Here is a 9,683-nt window from a genome sequence, read left to right as displayed (position 1 = left end):
TGATTTGCATTTCCCTGATGACTAAAGATGTCGAACATTTCTTTAGGTGCTTCTCAGCCATTCGGTGTACCTCAATTGAGAATTTTTTGTTTAGCTCCGTACCCCATTTTTTAATAGGATTATTTGGTTCTCTGGAGTCTAACTTCTTGAGTTCTTTGTATACCTTGGATATTAGCCCTCCATCAGATATAGGGTTGGTAAAGATCTTTTCCCAATTTGTTGGTTGCTGTTTTGTCCTATTGACAGTGTCTTTTGCCTTACAGAAGCTTTGCAACTTTATGAGGTCCCATTTGTCAATTCTTGATCTTAGAGCAGAAGCTATTGGCGTTCCCTTCAAGAAATTTTCCCCTGTGCCTATTTGCTCGAGGTTCTTCCCCACTTTCTCTTCTATTAGTTTTAATGTATCTGTTTTGATGTGGATGTCCCTGATCCACTTGCTCAACTGGAGGTTAATCTCTCCTGTATTTCTTTAAGGGAGTTATTCATGTTCTTCTTAAATTCCTCTATCACCATCGTGAGATATAATTTTCGATCCAAATCTTGCTTTTCTGGTGTTTTGGGATATCGAGGACTTGCTGTGGTGGGAGTACTAGGTTCTAATGAAGCCAAGTAGTCTTGGTTTCTGTTGGTAAGATTCTTGGGTTTGCCTTTCACAATCTGTTGATCTCTACTGTTAGATGTTCTTGCTGTCTCTGGCTGGGGCTTGTTCCTCCTGTGGGTCTGTAAGCCTGTGTCAGCTCTTCTGGGAGATCAGCTCTACTCTGTTAAAAGATGTGCACAGATGGCTGTGGGTCAGTCATCCCTTCTGAGTCCTGGGATCAGAGCACACTGTGGACTTGCTGTCAACTTGCAGGAAAGGTGCCAAGAGGTCTGTGGATCTGCTGTCCCTCCTAGGTGTAGACTGAGGTAGAAAGGATCCTGTCCCAGCTGTCCTGCCACTTCTGAGGCCTATGCCTCCTGGCTGATTCCTCCTTAGAAAGACACTGGAGAGAAAATGGCAATCTCACCCCAGTCCCTGATTTGGAGTACTCCCTGGAGGCAAGCTCTCCACTTGCAGGGAAGTGACAGAGATGGTTGTGGGTCTGCCATCCCTCCTAGGTGGAGGTGGAGGTAGGGAGTATCCTATCCCGGCTGCCCTGCCACTTGTGAGGCCTGTGCCTCCCAGCTGGTCTCACCTTAGAAAGTCACCAGAGAGAAAATGGCGATCTCACCTGAGTCCCTAGGTTGGAGGATGCCCTAGATGCAAGCTATCTGCTTGCAGGGAAAGGGCAAAGAGGGCTGTGGATCCGCCATCCCTCCTAGATGTAGACTGAGGTAGCGAGGATCCTGTCACAGTTTCCCTGCCACTTGTGAGGCCTGTCAGAAAGTTTTATTTTTAAGTTAAGAAAAGTTGCATTCTGAGGATCACTTCTCCTTTATTAGAGAAAACCTAGATATACTACATATAATATTACTAGATAATCCCTTCCCAAATAGAGGATTTAACAGTTTGTAAGCAGTCATCCCTTCATTTGGAAACTTCAGAGGCAGTTTCTCTCTCCCACAGTACCACAGACTCTGTATCAAAGTTGCTAGATAATTTTACAAATGTGTAGTCAGGAAAAAATGAGATAGAAAATTCATATACATCAGCAAGAGAGATGGCTCAGGAGTTAAAAACACTAACTGCTCTTTTAGAGGATCTGAATTCAGTTCCCAGCCCCACCACAAATGGTGGCTCACAACCATCTGTAATGGGATCAGACGTCCTCTTCTGGTGTGCATTCAGACAGTGCACTCATATACATTAAATAAATATTATATCTCTCTATAATCATAGAGGTAGATCTCTCTTTTTATGTTAAGATAGAAAGACAGCAGTTGCTTAACTTTGAATATAGGGCAGAAGCCCTATATTGGACCTTGAAAAACTCATTTAATTATTACTTTGTGTTTAAAGAGATCATAGAGGTCAAATATATCTTTTAAATCTTTTACATAATTGCATATAGATACATAGGTATATCATATTTAAAGGCACAGACTAAGTCATTCTCATTGAAGGCAACTGTCCACTGTAAGAAGTACATCTTGGAGTAGAAGAAATCACCTCTTTAGACACTAAGAGACAACAGGGCACCCAAGCAGCTCCTCATTGACAGCAACTGTAATGGTCCTTTGAGTTTTTGGTGAACTCACACAGCTATCTTTGTTAGTATTGCTATTTTAGCAGATCTATGGAGAAAGACCACAGACACAAATAATTATTGGCAAATTAAATAAAGTAATCAATTAATTAAAGCAAAAAATTTTATTCATGTGCATTGACTATATCTACATAAAGCCTGGGTTCAAGCAATTAAATATGAATATAAATAAGAGAAGTACTTTTCTTTTGAAACCAACAAAATTGGGGGGGTGTTGTCATGCAAATAGATGGGTTAAATGAAGAGAACATATCCATAAAACATCAGTCATAGAAACCTTCAGAAATAAAGACATAGTTGCAAGGTTATCATGACAAGGTGGTCATGACAAGGTTGTAGTAACAAGGGGTCATAACATGGTAGTCATTAAGATGTAGTCATAACAAGGTGGTCATAATGAGGTGGTAATAATGAATTGGTCATAATTAGGTGGTTATAACAAGGTAGTCACAATAAACTTTTAAAACAAAAGAATGGTTGCAGTTTCCTAAAAAGGGCTGGATGGAACGATATGTAGTTAAGTTATAGGTGGGGCATATCCCAGTCTTTGAGAAACAGATTTAATCATAAATAGGAATAAACCTAGTTTGCCTCTACAATAAGATGGTTTTCAAGCTACAATGATGGCAGCCTGGTTCATCTTCCCCTCCCCATCTTGTCAAATTCTTTGGTAGGGTCTTAGGAATTTTTATCTGGATAGGAAACAAAATTTGTAATATATCAAAAGATATATGTTCCAATCATATATCTGTTGGGTTGGGTTGGGTTGTGCCAGGAAGCATTTGTGAATGCCCAAAAAACCACCAAGGAGGAGCTGACCCTGACACAATTGCACCTGAATCTTTTCTTTACAAGCTCGAGCTCAGGCCACACCACAGTCACTGACAAAGCAGGATGGGAAGGTGGGGCCATAAGCCTAGTTTCAGGCAATCATTTATTGAGACAAGCAAACACATAAGGGTGTTTCTAGCCCAGCACATATTTGACTGGGTGGCCATTATGGCCTTTAACATAATTGGTTGGTGCTGGGATCCAAACCATAAACTTCTGCTTTTCTCCTGATTGGTAATTGTTAGGAAGTGAAGTGCCAGGGGCAGGCTTGTAACCTGGAAACTGGTGCTAGGTTCTGGCTTGTTAGTTAACTCAAGTTCAACCTTAGGTCAGGTTCTATGAGATGGAGTCTGAAATGAAAAGATATGGTCTCTCAGTTCACATAGAGAGGACAAAAATTTTAAGGCCATATAAACTTACCATGTCAGTAGATACTATAGGTATCCATTTATCCACTTTGTCAGGAAGTTTCTTTTTGATCTAGTTGATCCTTCTGTTGAGGATAAGGGATGGTGTACTCCCTTTTGTATCTACTTCTCAGCTGGAATTAAGATGCTGTTGTCAGGACCTAGGAAGCTTGTAAGGTTAGTCAAAGGTGGGAGCAGATTAGTGCAAAAGGGTATTGATCAAAAACATCTGTTTTACTGACACAGCTGAAGAGACAGGAAGCAATCACAACCCTCAGCTCCCTCATGGAATTTACCCTGTCTCTATAAGTGTTGCCATGTCATGGTGTTAAGGTCTGCATCTTTTGTCCTTCTGGGCCTGCATCACATGGAGAGGCGTGCCTCGCTTCTGTGATAGATAATCTATATTTTTTTATTCAATCAAATTTCAAGTTGTTTTTCATGTGACTAATATCTACAAGGGTCTCTTGAGATATCTAGTCCCTAAGTCACAGGCCACTCTCTTGAAACTATTTGGAATTTCCTAGAAATAACAGTGTGGATCAACAAATGGGTGATGCGCCAAGAAGATGGGCATGGTGAACCCAGCTTTTGTGCTGGGCTAGAAACTAAAGTCTCTTCCACACAAATACTCTGAATATCCTGCACCAGGTTGCTGCTGCTGATGTGACTGAACAAACCAGGCTCTGGGCCTAGATGAGAGACTGTGCTGCTAAGTCAGTACCAGCTCCTACCTTCACTTACACCCCTGAAGCCACCATGGAGTATACAGAGCTGTTGCCCCTGAAATTGGAACTCAAGCACAAACCAGAACATTGCCCTGTGCCCAGCCACACAACCACCCTGACTCTGAATCACAGCAGGATGTCTGAGATGAAGAATGGTTTGTTTTCTGAAATGGGCCTCCCTGAACAACTTCCATCATCCATAATACCTCTGGAGGCCATCTTCCTGTAAGCAGTCCACGCTACAGCCAGGGCTTGTACTGGTGTGCTACTGCTGTAGCCTGCCCCGTGTTGATGCCCGTGAACTGTGTTGTTACTAGAGGCCATGTGGATGTTTGAGGTTTGAGCTAGCACCATGGCCCATTGATGTTCATGGCCCATTATCCAAACGGAATCCATATTGAGTTGATGTCCTTGGCCTGTGCTACACTCTAAAGCCCTCAAGACATGGGCTGTACTGATTCTTAGGCTCATAGTTTTCGCAGACTGTCCCTTGAGTTTTCAGAACAGCCTGCCTCTGTTCTTTAAATCTGGGGGAAGGGGTTACAGGCATGCACAGCCACATTCTGTTTCATATGTAGGTGCTAGAACTCACAACCTCATGTTCGAAGAGTGAGTATTATTATTCAATAAGACAGGTTCCTATCAGTGGGTTACTTGATTTTGATGAATGCTCATTTTCTATCACAGGATGCCTCACCCAGCTGGATTTGTAGACATGTACTACCATATGCAGTGTGAGCTAATTTCCTAATCTCTTGAAGGACCTGCTAATATTTTATATTTCTTTCTATGTCCATTTTCATGATTACTTTTCTTTTAAGATATAGTAGACATTCACCTACAAAGTGCTGTGTGGACTACATGTGGAGAACTGTATAAACTCATCCTTATTACTCAGAGTCTATGGTGCAACAATGTAAGCCCCAAAAGTATATTCGAACTCTATCCAAAAGTATTTCTATTTAATGTACTCCAAATCCTGTCATGAGTCCTAACTTTTAGTGACACAAATTTATCCAATAAAATTCTTCTCATATACTATTATAAAATATATAATAGTTTTTTTGTTTGTTTCAGTAGTAGCTGACTAACATAAACTTCTTGGGCCTGTGAGATGGCTTAGTAGATAAAGTACCCTCTGAAATAGACTTACTAACCTAGTTCAATCCCTAGAACATATGCAAAGATGGAAGAAGACTATAATATTCACTTTTAATACTTTTTATTTTTGTTTTTGCATATCTGTAAGTGTAAATGTGAGTGTATGATACATGTCTGAAGATGCTTGTGGAAACCAGATGTGTCAGACACCCTGGAGCTGGAGTTAGAGGTGATTGTGAGCCACCTGATGTGGGTGCTGGGAACCAAACTGTGGTCTTCTGCAAAAGCAGCAAACTCCCTTAATCTCTGAGATGAGTTATCCCCTTCATAACTCTAACTTTCTTGATTACTAACCATGAAGTAACATCCATTCATATGGTAACATAGTAATACTGCATTCCAGACACTGCATGAAACACATTTTGCCTCAATAGTGTTGTGAAACATGGGTTTGCTCACATTTTCTGTTTAGTATTCAGTACAAAGTCTGATCATCTGACACTCAGGATGGAGCAGTGTCATCACTGAAGTCACATCTGTAGAGACTGCTGGTGATCTGTCATCCCTGTGTTGATTTCTATAGAAATTCACAATGTCCCTCTTTTCCCTATATGACATTATATAAATTTCTGTTCCCATTCTCTCTCCCCCCTCTCTCTATTTCTCTCTCTCTCCACTCCCTCTCCCCTCTCTCTCTCACTCTCTCTCATGCTCGCTCTTTCTCCTCCACTACTCTTTCATAAAATAATTTTAAAAACCCATAACACTTGCCTTCTTACACTCACACAACAGCACAAAACTGTCTTAGTTCAACCTCTCCAGGAAGAGCTGACTGTAAAAGCCATCAGCTTCTCAAGTGGGTCCTCTCTGTCCTGTTCCCTCAGGAACCCATACTCTTGTACTATGAACTAATCTTTGTACCTAGAGGGCTCTTAGTCTGGAGGCCCTGGGGCCTCGTGATCATGTGTTCTTTCCATGCAATGATGGAGACAGAGTCATGGGGCCCAGGATCAATGAGCATGTTGGATTTGAGACCTGGAAAAGAAAGACTCAGAAATGGCAGGAGAAGGAGGAGAAACTAAGGGTAATGTTGGCTAAGTTCATGAATCATAAGGGCCAGGATGGGGGTAAGAAGTGAGAGACAGAGGCACAGAATCTGATTTGCATACCTGGGTCAGGGCTGGACACAGGTAGGCTGATTAAATAACCAGTGATACTTCTGATAAGACTCTGCCTGATAAAGCCAGGCATTCACATCCTTCAGGCAACTTTAGACTGCGAAATTCAAGGAAACAATACCAGAGGCTTCTGGCTCTTGGACTATGATGAGCAAGACTTCCTTACCCTGGCAGGAAGATCCTCACATGGAAAATGTCTCTGCCTACAGCCTGTTCAACCAAGATATTCTGAGAGAGACATGACCATGGGGTGGATCAAATTAAGACTCTCCTGTATAATGTATATCCTGACCATCTCCAGATATATTTTACTTTCATGCAGATCAAAATTTTAGATGCTGGTACTGCCTATTGGTGGGTGAATTTATTCACTGTGTCTTGTTGCATCTTGCCTTATAAAGTGTTGGGTTCTCACTAAATTTCAAAAGTGTCTCACTCTTATGTGAATACTCAGATGGAGTATGAGGCATCTCCTCCAAAGTCAGTGTTATCCGCCACAAGTGAGGAATCGTAGATCTATTTGACATGTAAGTCCCAAAATGTCAGGAAAGTGAGATTTCTTCTCATCAGCCCCACTCTCTGAAATGTATGTTATGAGGAGTTAAGAAAACTGTGTGTGGAGACCTGTGCCTATGTTAGTGTTATTATTGCTGAGAGTTATGGTAGAAGACTTCTGCACTTGGAGCTGGATCACAACCTATTCTGTGTCAGGGGTCAAGGGTCATTCTTCTAATGTTCTGATCTTGATTTTAAAATTACAAATTCAATGCTTCTGCTTCTTCTTTCTCTTCCTCTCCTTCCCTTTTCTCTTCTCCTCTCCCTCAAACCCCCCTCTTCCTCCATATTTCTTTTTTCCCCTCCTCTTCCACCTCCTCTTCTTCCTCCTCCTGCTCTTCCTCATCCTCATCCTCTTCCTCCTTCTTCTCTTTCTCCTTCTTTTCCTTCTTCTCCTTCTTTTTCTCCTTCTCCTTCTCCTTCTCCTTCTCCTTCTCCTTCTCCTTCTCCTTCTCCTTCTCCTTCTCCTTCTCCTTCTCCTTCTCCTTCTTCTTCTTCTTCTTCTTCTTCTTCTTCTTCTCCTTCTTCTCCTTCTCTTCATCCTCCTCCTCCTCTTTATCCTCCTCCTCCTCCTTCTTATTCTTATTCTTATTCTTATTCTCATTCTTCTTCAGTAGTTCCCAGAAAAGCCAGAGAAGGTTGCGAGAAGAATTTATAACATTATTCTCATATATAAACACTAGGAAAAACAGCACTATTGACCACACAGTGTTGTGTCTTCAAGAGTGTGGTGTGTAACCCATTTTCTGCCCAGAAACTTAGGAGCAGGAGACCTGCTTAATAGACTCATGATTTGTGCATTATCTGTATGACTAGGCTACATACTAAAGTTTGGTTCCCCTAGACCTTTATTGTGAACTTGTTAACCTTGAGTTTCTTTCTCAGTTAATTTGTAAAGTTTATCTTCTTGGAAGATGTCATTTATCCTTTACAAGGATTGTTGGTGTAGTCAAATATTCAGCTTTTTTTATGGACACAGGATTAAGTCATTTATCACCAAGGGACATTATTTGAAATTGTGCTGCTTAAATATGCCTAAAATAAAGTACTCATGATCAGACTTTCAAAATTTAAACCAACACTAGTTAGCAAGTGGTAGTGAACCAGATTTCCTTCTTGTCTCTCATGGGTCGATGCAATGATGACTGTAGTGTTTGCAGAGACATCGTACAAAAAATGTCTCCAGAAAACAATATGGTGAGGGGAGAGTCAGCATAAAAGAGCCACTTATACCCTACAGGGTATTCAAGAGTAAAAAGTCAGAGCCATAAACAAATAATCAGGTCAGAAGTCAGGCCCCTGTCTTTGTGACTCGCTCTTTGTGACTTAGATAAGGCAGAATTGGCTTTCTCTTTTATGGAATAAAAGAGCTACATCTCACTGTGCTCAGGAGTGCAGCCCCTTTAGACCAGGAAGATCTTTCTTCCATAAGTGCCTACAATTTTTTTATATAATAGTTTGGATCTTCTGGCCTCTGACAGTGAGATTTTCATGTCCTCTCAAGTTCTTCAGAGCTTTCCACAGCCAATCAGTCTTTATGAGGTACTGGGCTTACACTAAATAATACTTATAGACTATTAGTAGCCAATGGAGCTGTACTCAGATCTCACACAATCACTTGACCACAGGTGGCCTGGCTTATAAAGAGAGGAAACAGGCAACAAACACTCACAGGATAACAATAACTGTTTTTTCTTCCCTTAAATTCTCAGCAGGCAAGGAGTACAGGGTAATCACTCTCACTGGGCTCTCCTTTATATTTTCCAAGGTCGTCAAGGGGTGACTTTGACCAAACATAGTTCTACAGTGGGGTGTCTGTCTTGAAATACTCTGTCTTTAAATATATATTTTCAATTCCACCTTCACCTTACTTTGGGATGGAGAACCTGTTCAGAATCCCACATTTAGGCCCAGGCAGCCCCTTCCTAGTGGAGATTGATCCTACAAGACCTGGATATCAACAGCGATCAAGGCTGAATACAAGCCAAGATTTACCTGTCTTGTACATAAGTTTATTCAGAGCACCATGGTCCCTTTAGACTTTGATGAGGAAATGTGGAAACCTAGAGCAGTGGAGAAATGGAAGCAGGTTGGAAAGGGTACATGGGACACAATTACAACTCATTTTATGAGCACCTATAGGTCAATCAGCCAGGAACATTGGTGGTACATGCGATGCTAACTTTCCACCAGCTGCTTCTCATATCTTTGATAAGTCTTATTTCCCTGTCATGGCTGCTTGTCTGTGTCTATATCAAGAACATGGAGTAAGGGGAAATACCAGGTGAGAGGTCTATAGGGAGGAGAATGATGACACAGGACACAGACATACTTTTCCTCTGGCGATTATTAAATGTCATTTTCGTTTTCTCTCTTCTTTCTTGAAAGGGACAGAGTGGAATAGACAAACCTTTTCCTGCTTCCTGGATCAATCTGTTCCAGACCAGAAATAAGACAATAGAAGATGGAGACATGGAAGCATTTATATGTCCTATAACATCTGGGATGTAATTAACTGAAAAGAGGAAGAAGCATCTCTTCATGGAAGAATTTCTTACTCATTTAGTAGGAATTTCATGGGAACCAGAACAAAGGAAGCCAGAAGGAATGTGTTTCATTGAATATTTTCCCAAAATGTGCTTCAAAAATTGCAACTAAGAGAAAACTGCTTGCAGTGAAATCTCTAGTTATAGCCTA

General features: G+C 41.2%; 1 long non-coding RNA gene across 1 annotated transcript in view; it reads right to left on the bottom strand.

Moving 5' to 3' along the window:
- Positions 1-1,217: 1,217 nt before the first annotated feature.
- Positions 1,218-9,683, bottom strand: part of LOC116100391 — a 23,460-nt gene continuing 14,994 nt past the window's right edge. The window contains exons 2-4 of the long non-coding RNA XR_004122565.1: positions 3,438-3,593; positions 2,090-2,214; positions 1,218-1,356 (exon numbers count right to left, since the gene is read on the bottom strand). This is a non-coding gene — a long non-coding RNA (uncharacterized LOC116100391). The remainder of the gene's footprint in view (positions 1,357-2,089; positions 2,215-3,437; positions 3,594-9,683) is intronic.

The sequence above is a fragment of the Mastomys coucha genome, unplaced genomic scaffold, assembly GCF_008632895.1.
Source record: "Mastomys coucha isolate ucsf_1 unplaced genomic scaffold, UCSF_Mcou_1 pScaffold21, whole genome shotgun sequence".
NCBI lineage: Eukaryota > Metazoa > Chordata > Mammalia > Rodentia > Muridae > Mastomys > Mastomys coucha.
The sequence above is the reverse complement of the archived record's forward strand: the minus strand, read 5'-3'. Positions and strand labels throughout refer to the sequence as shown.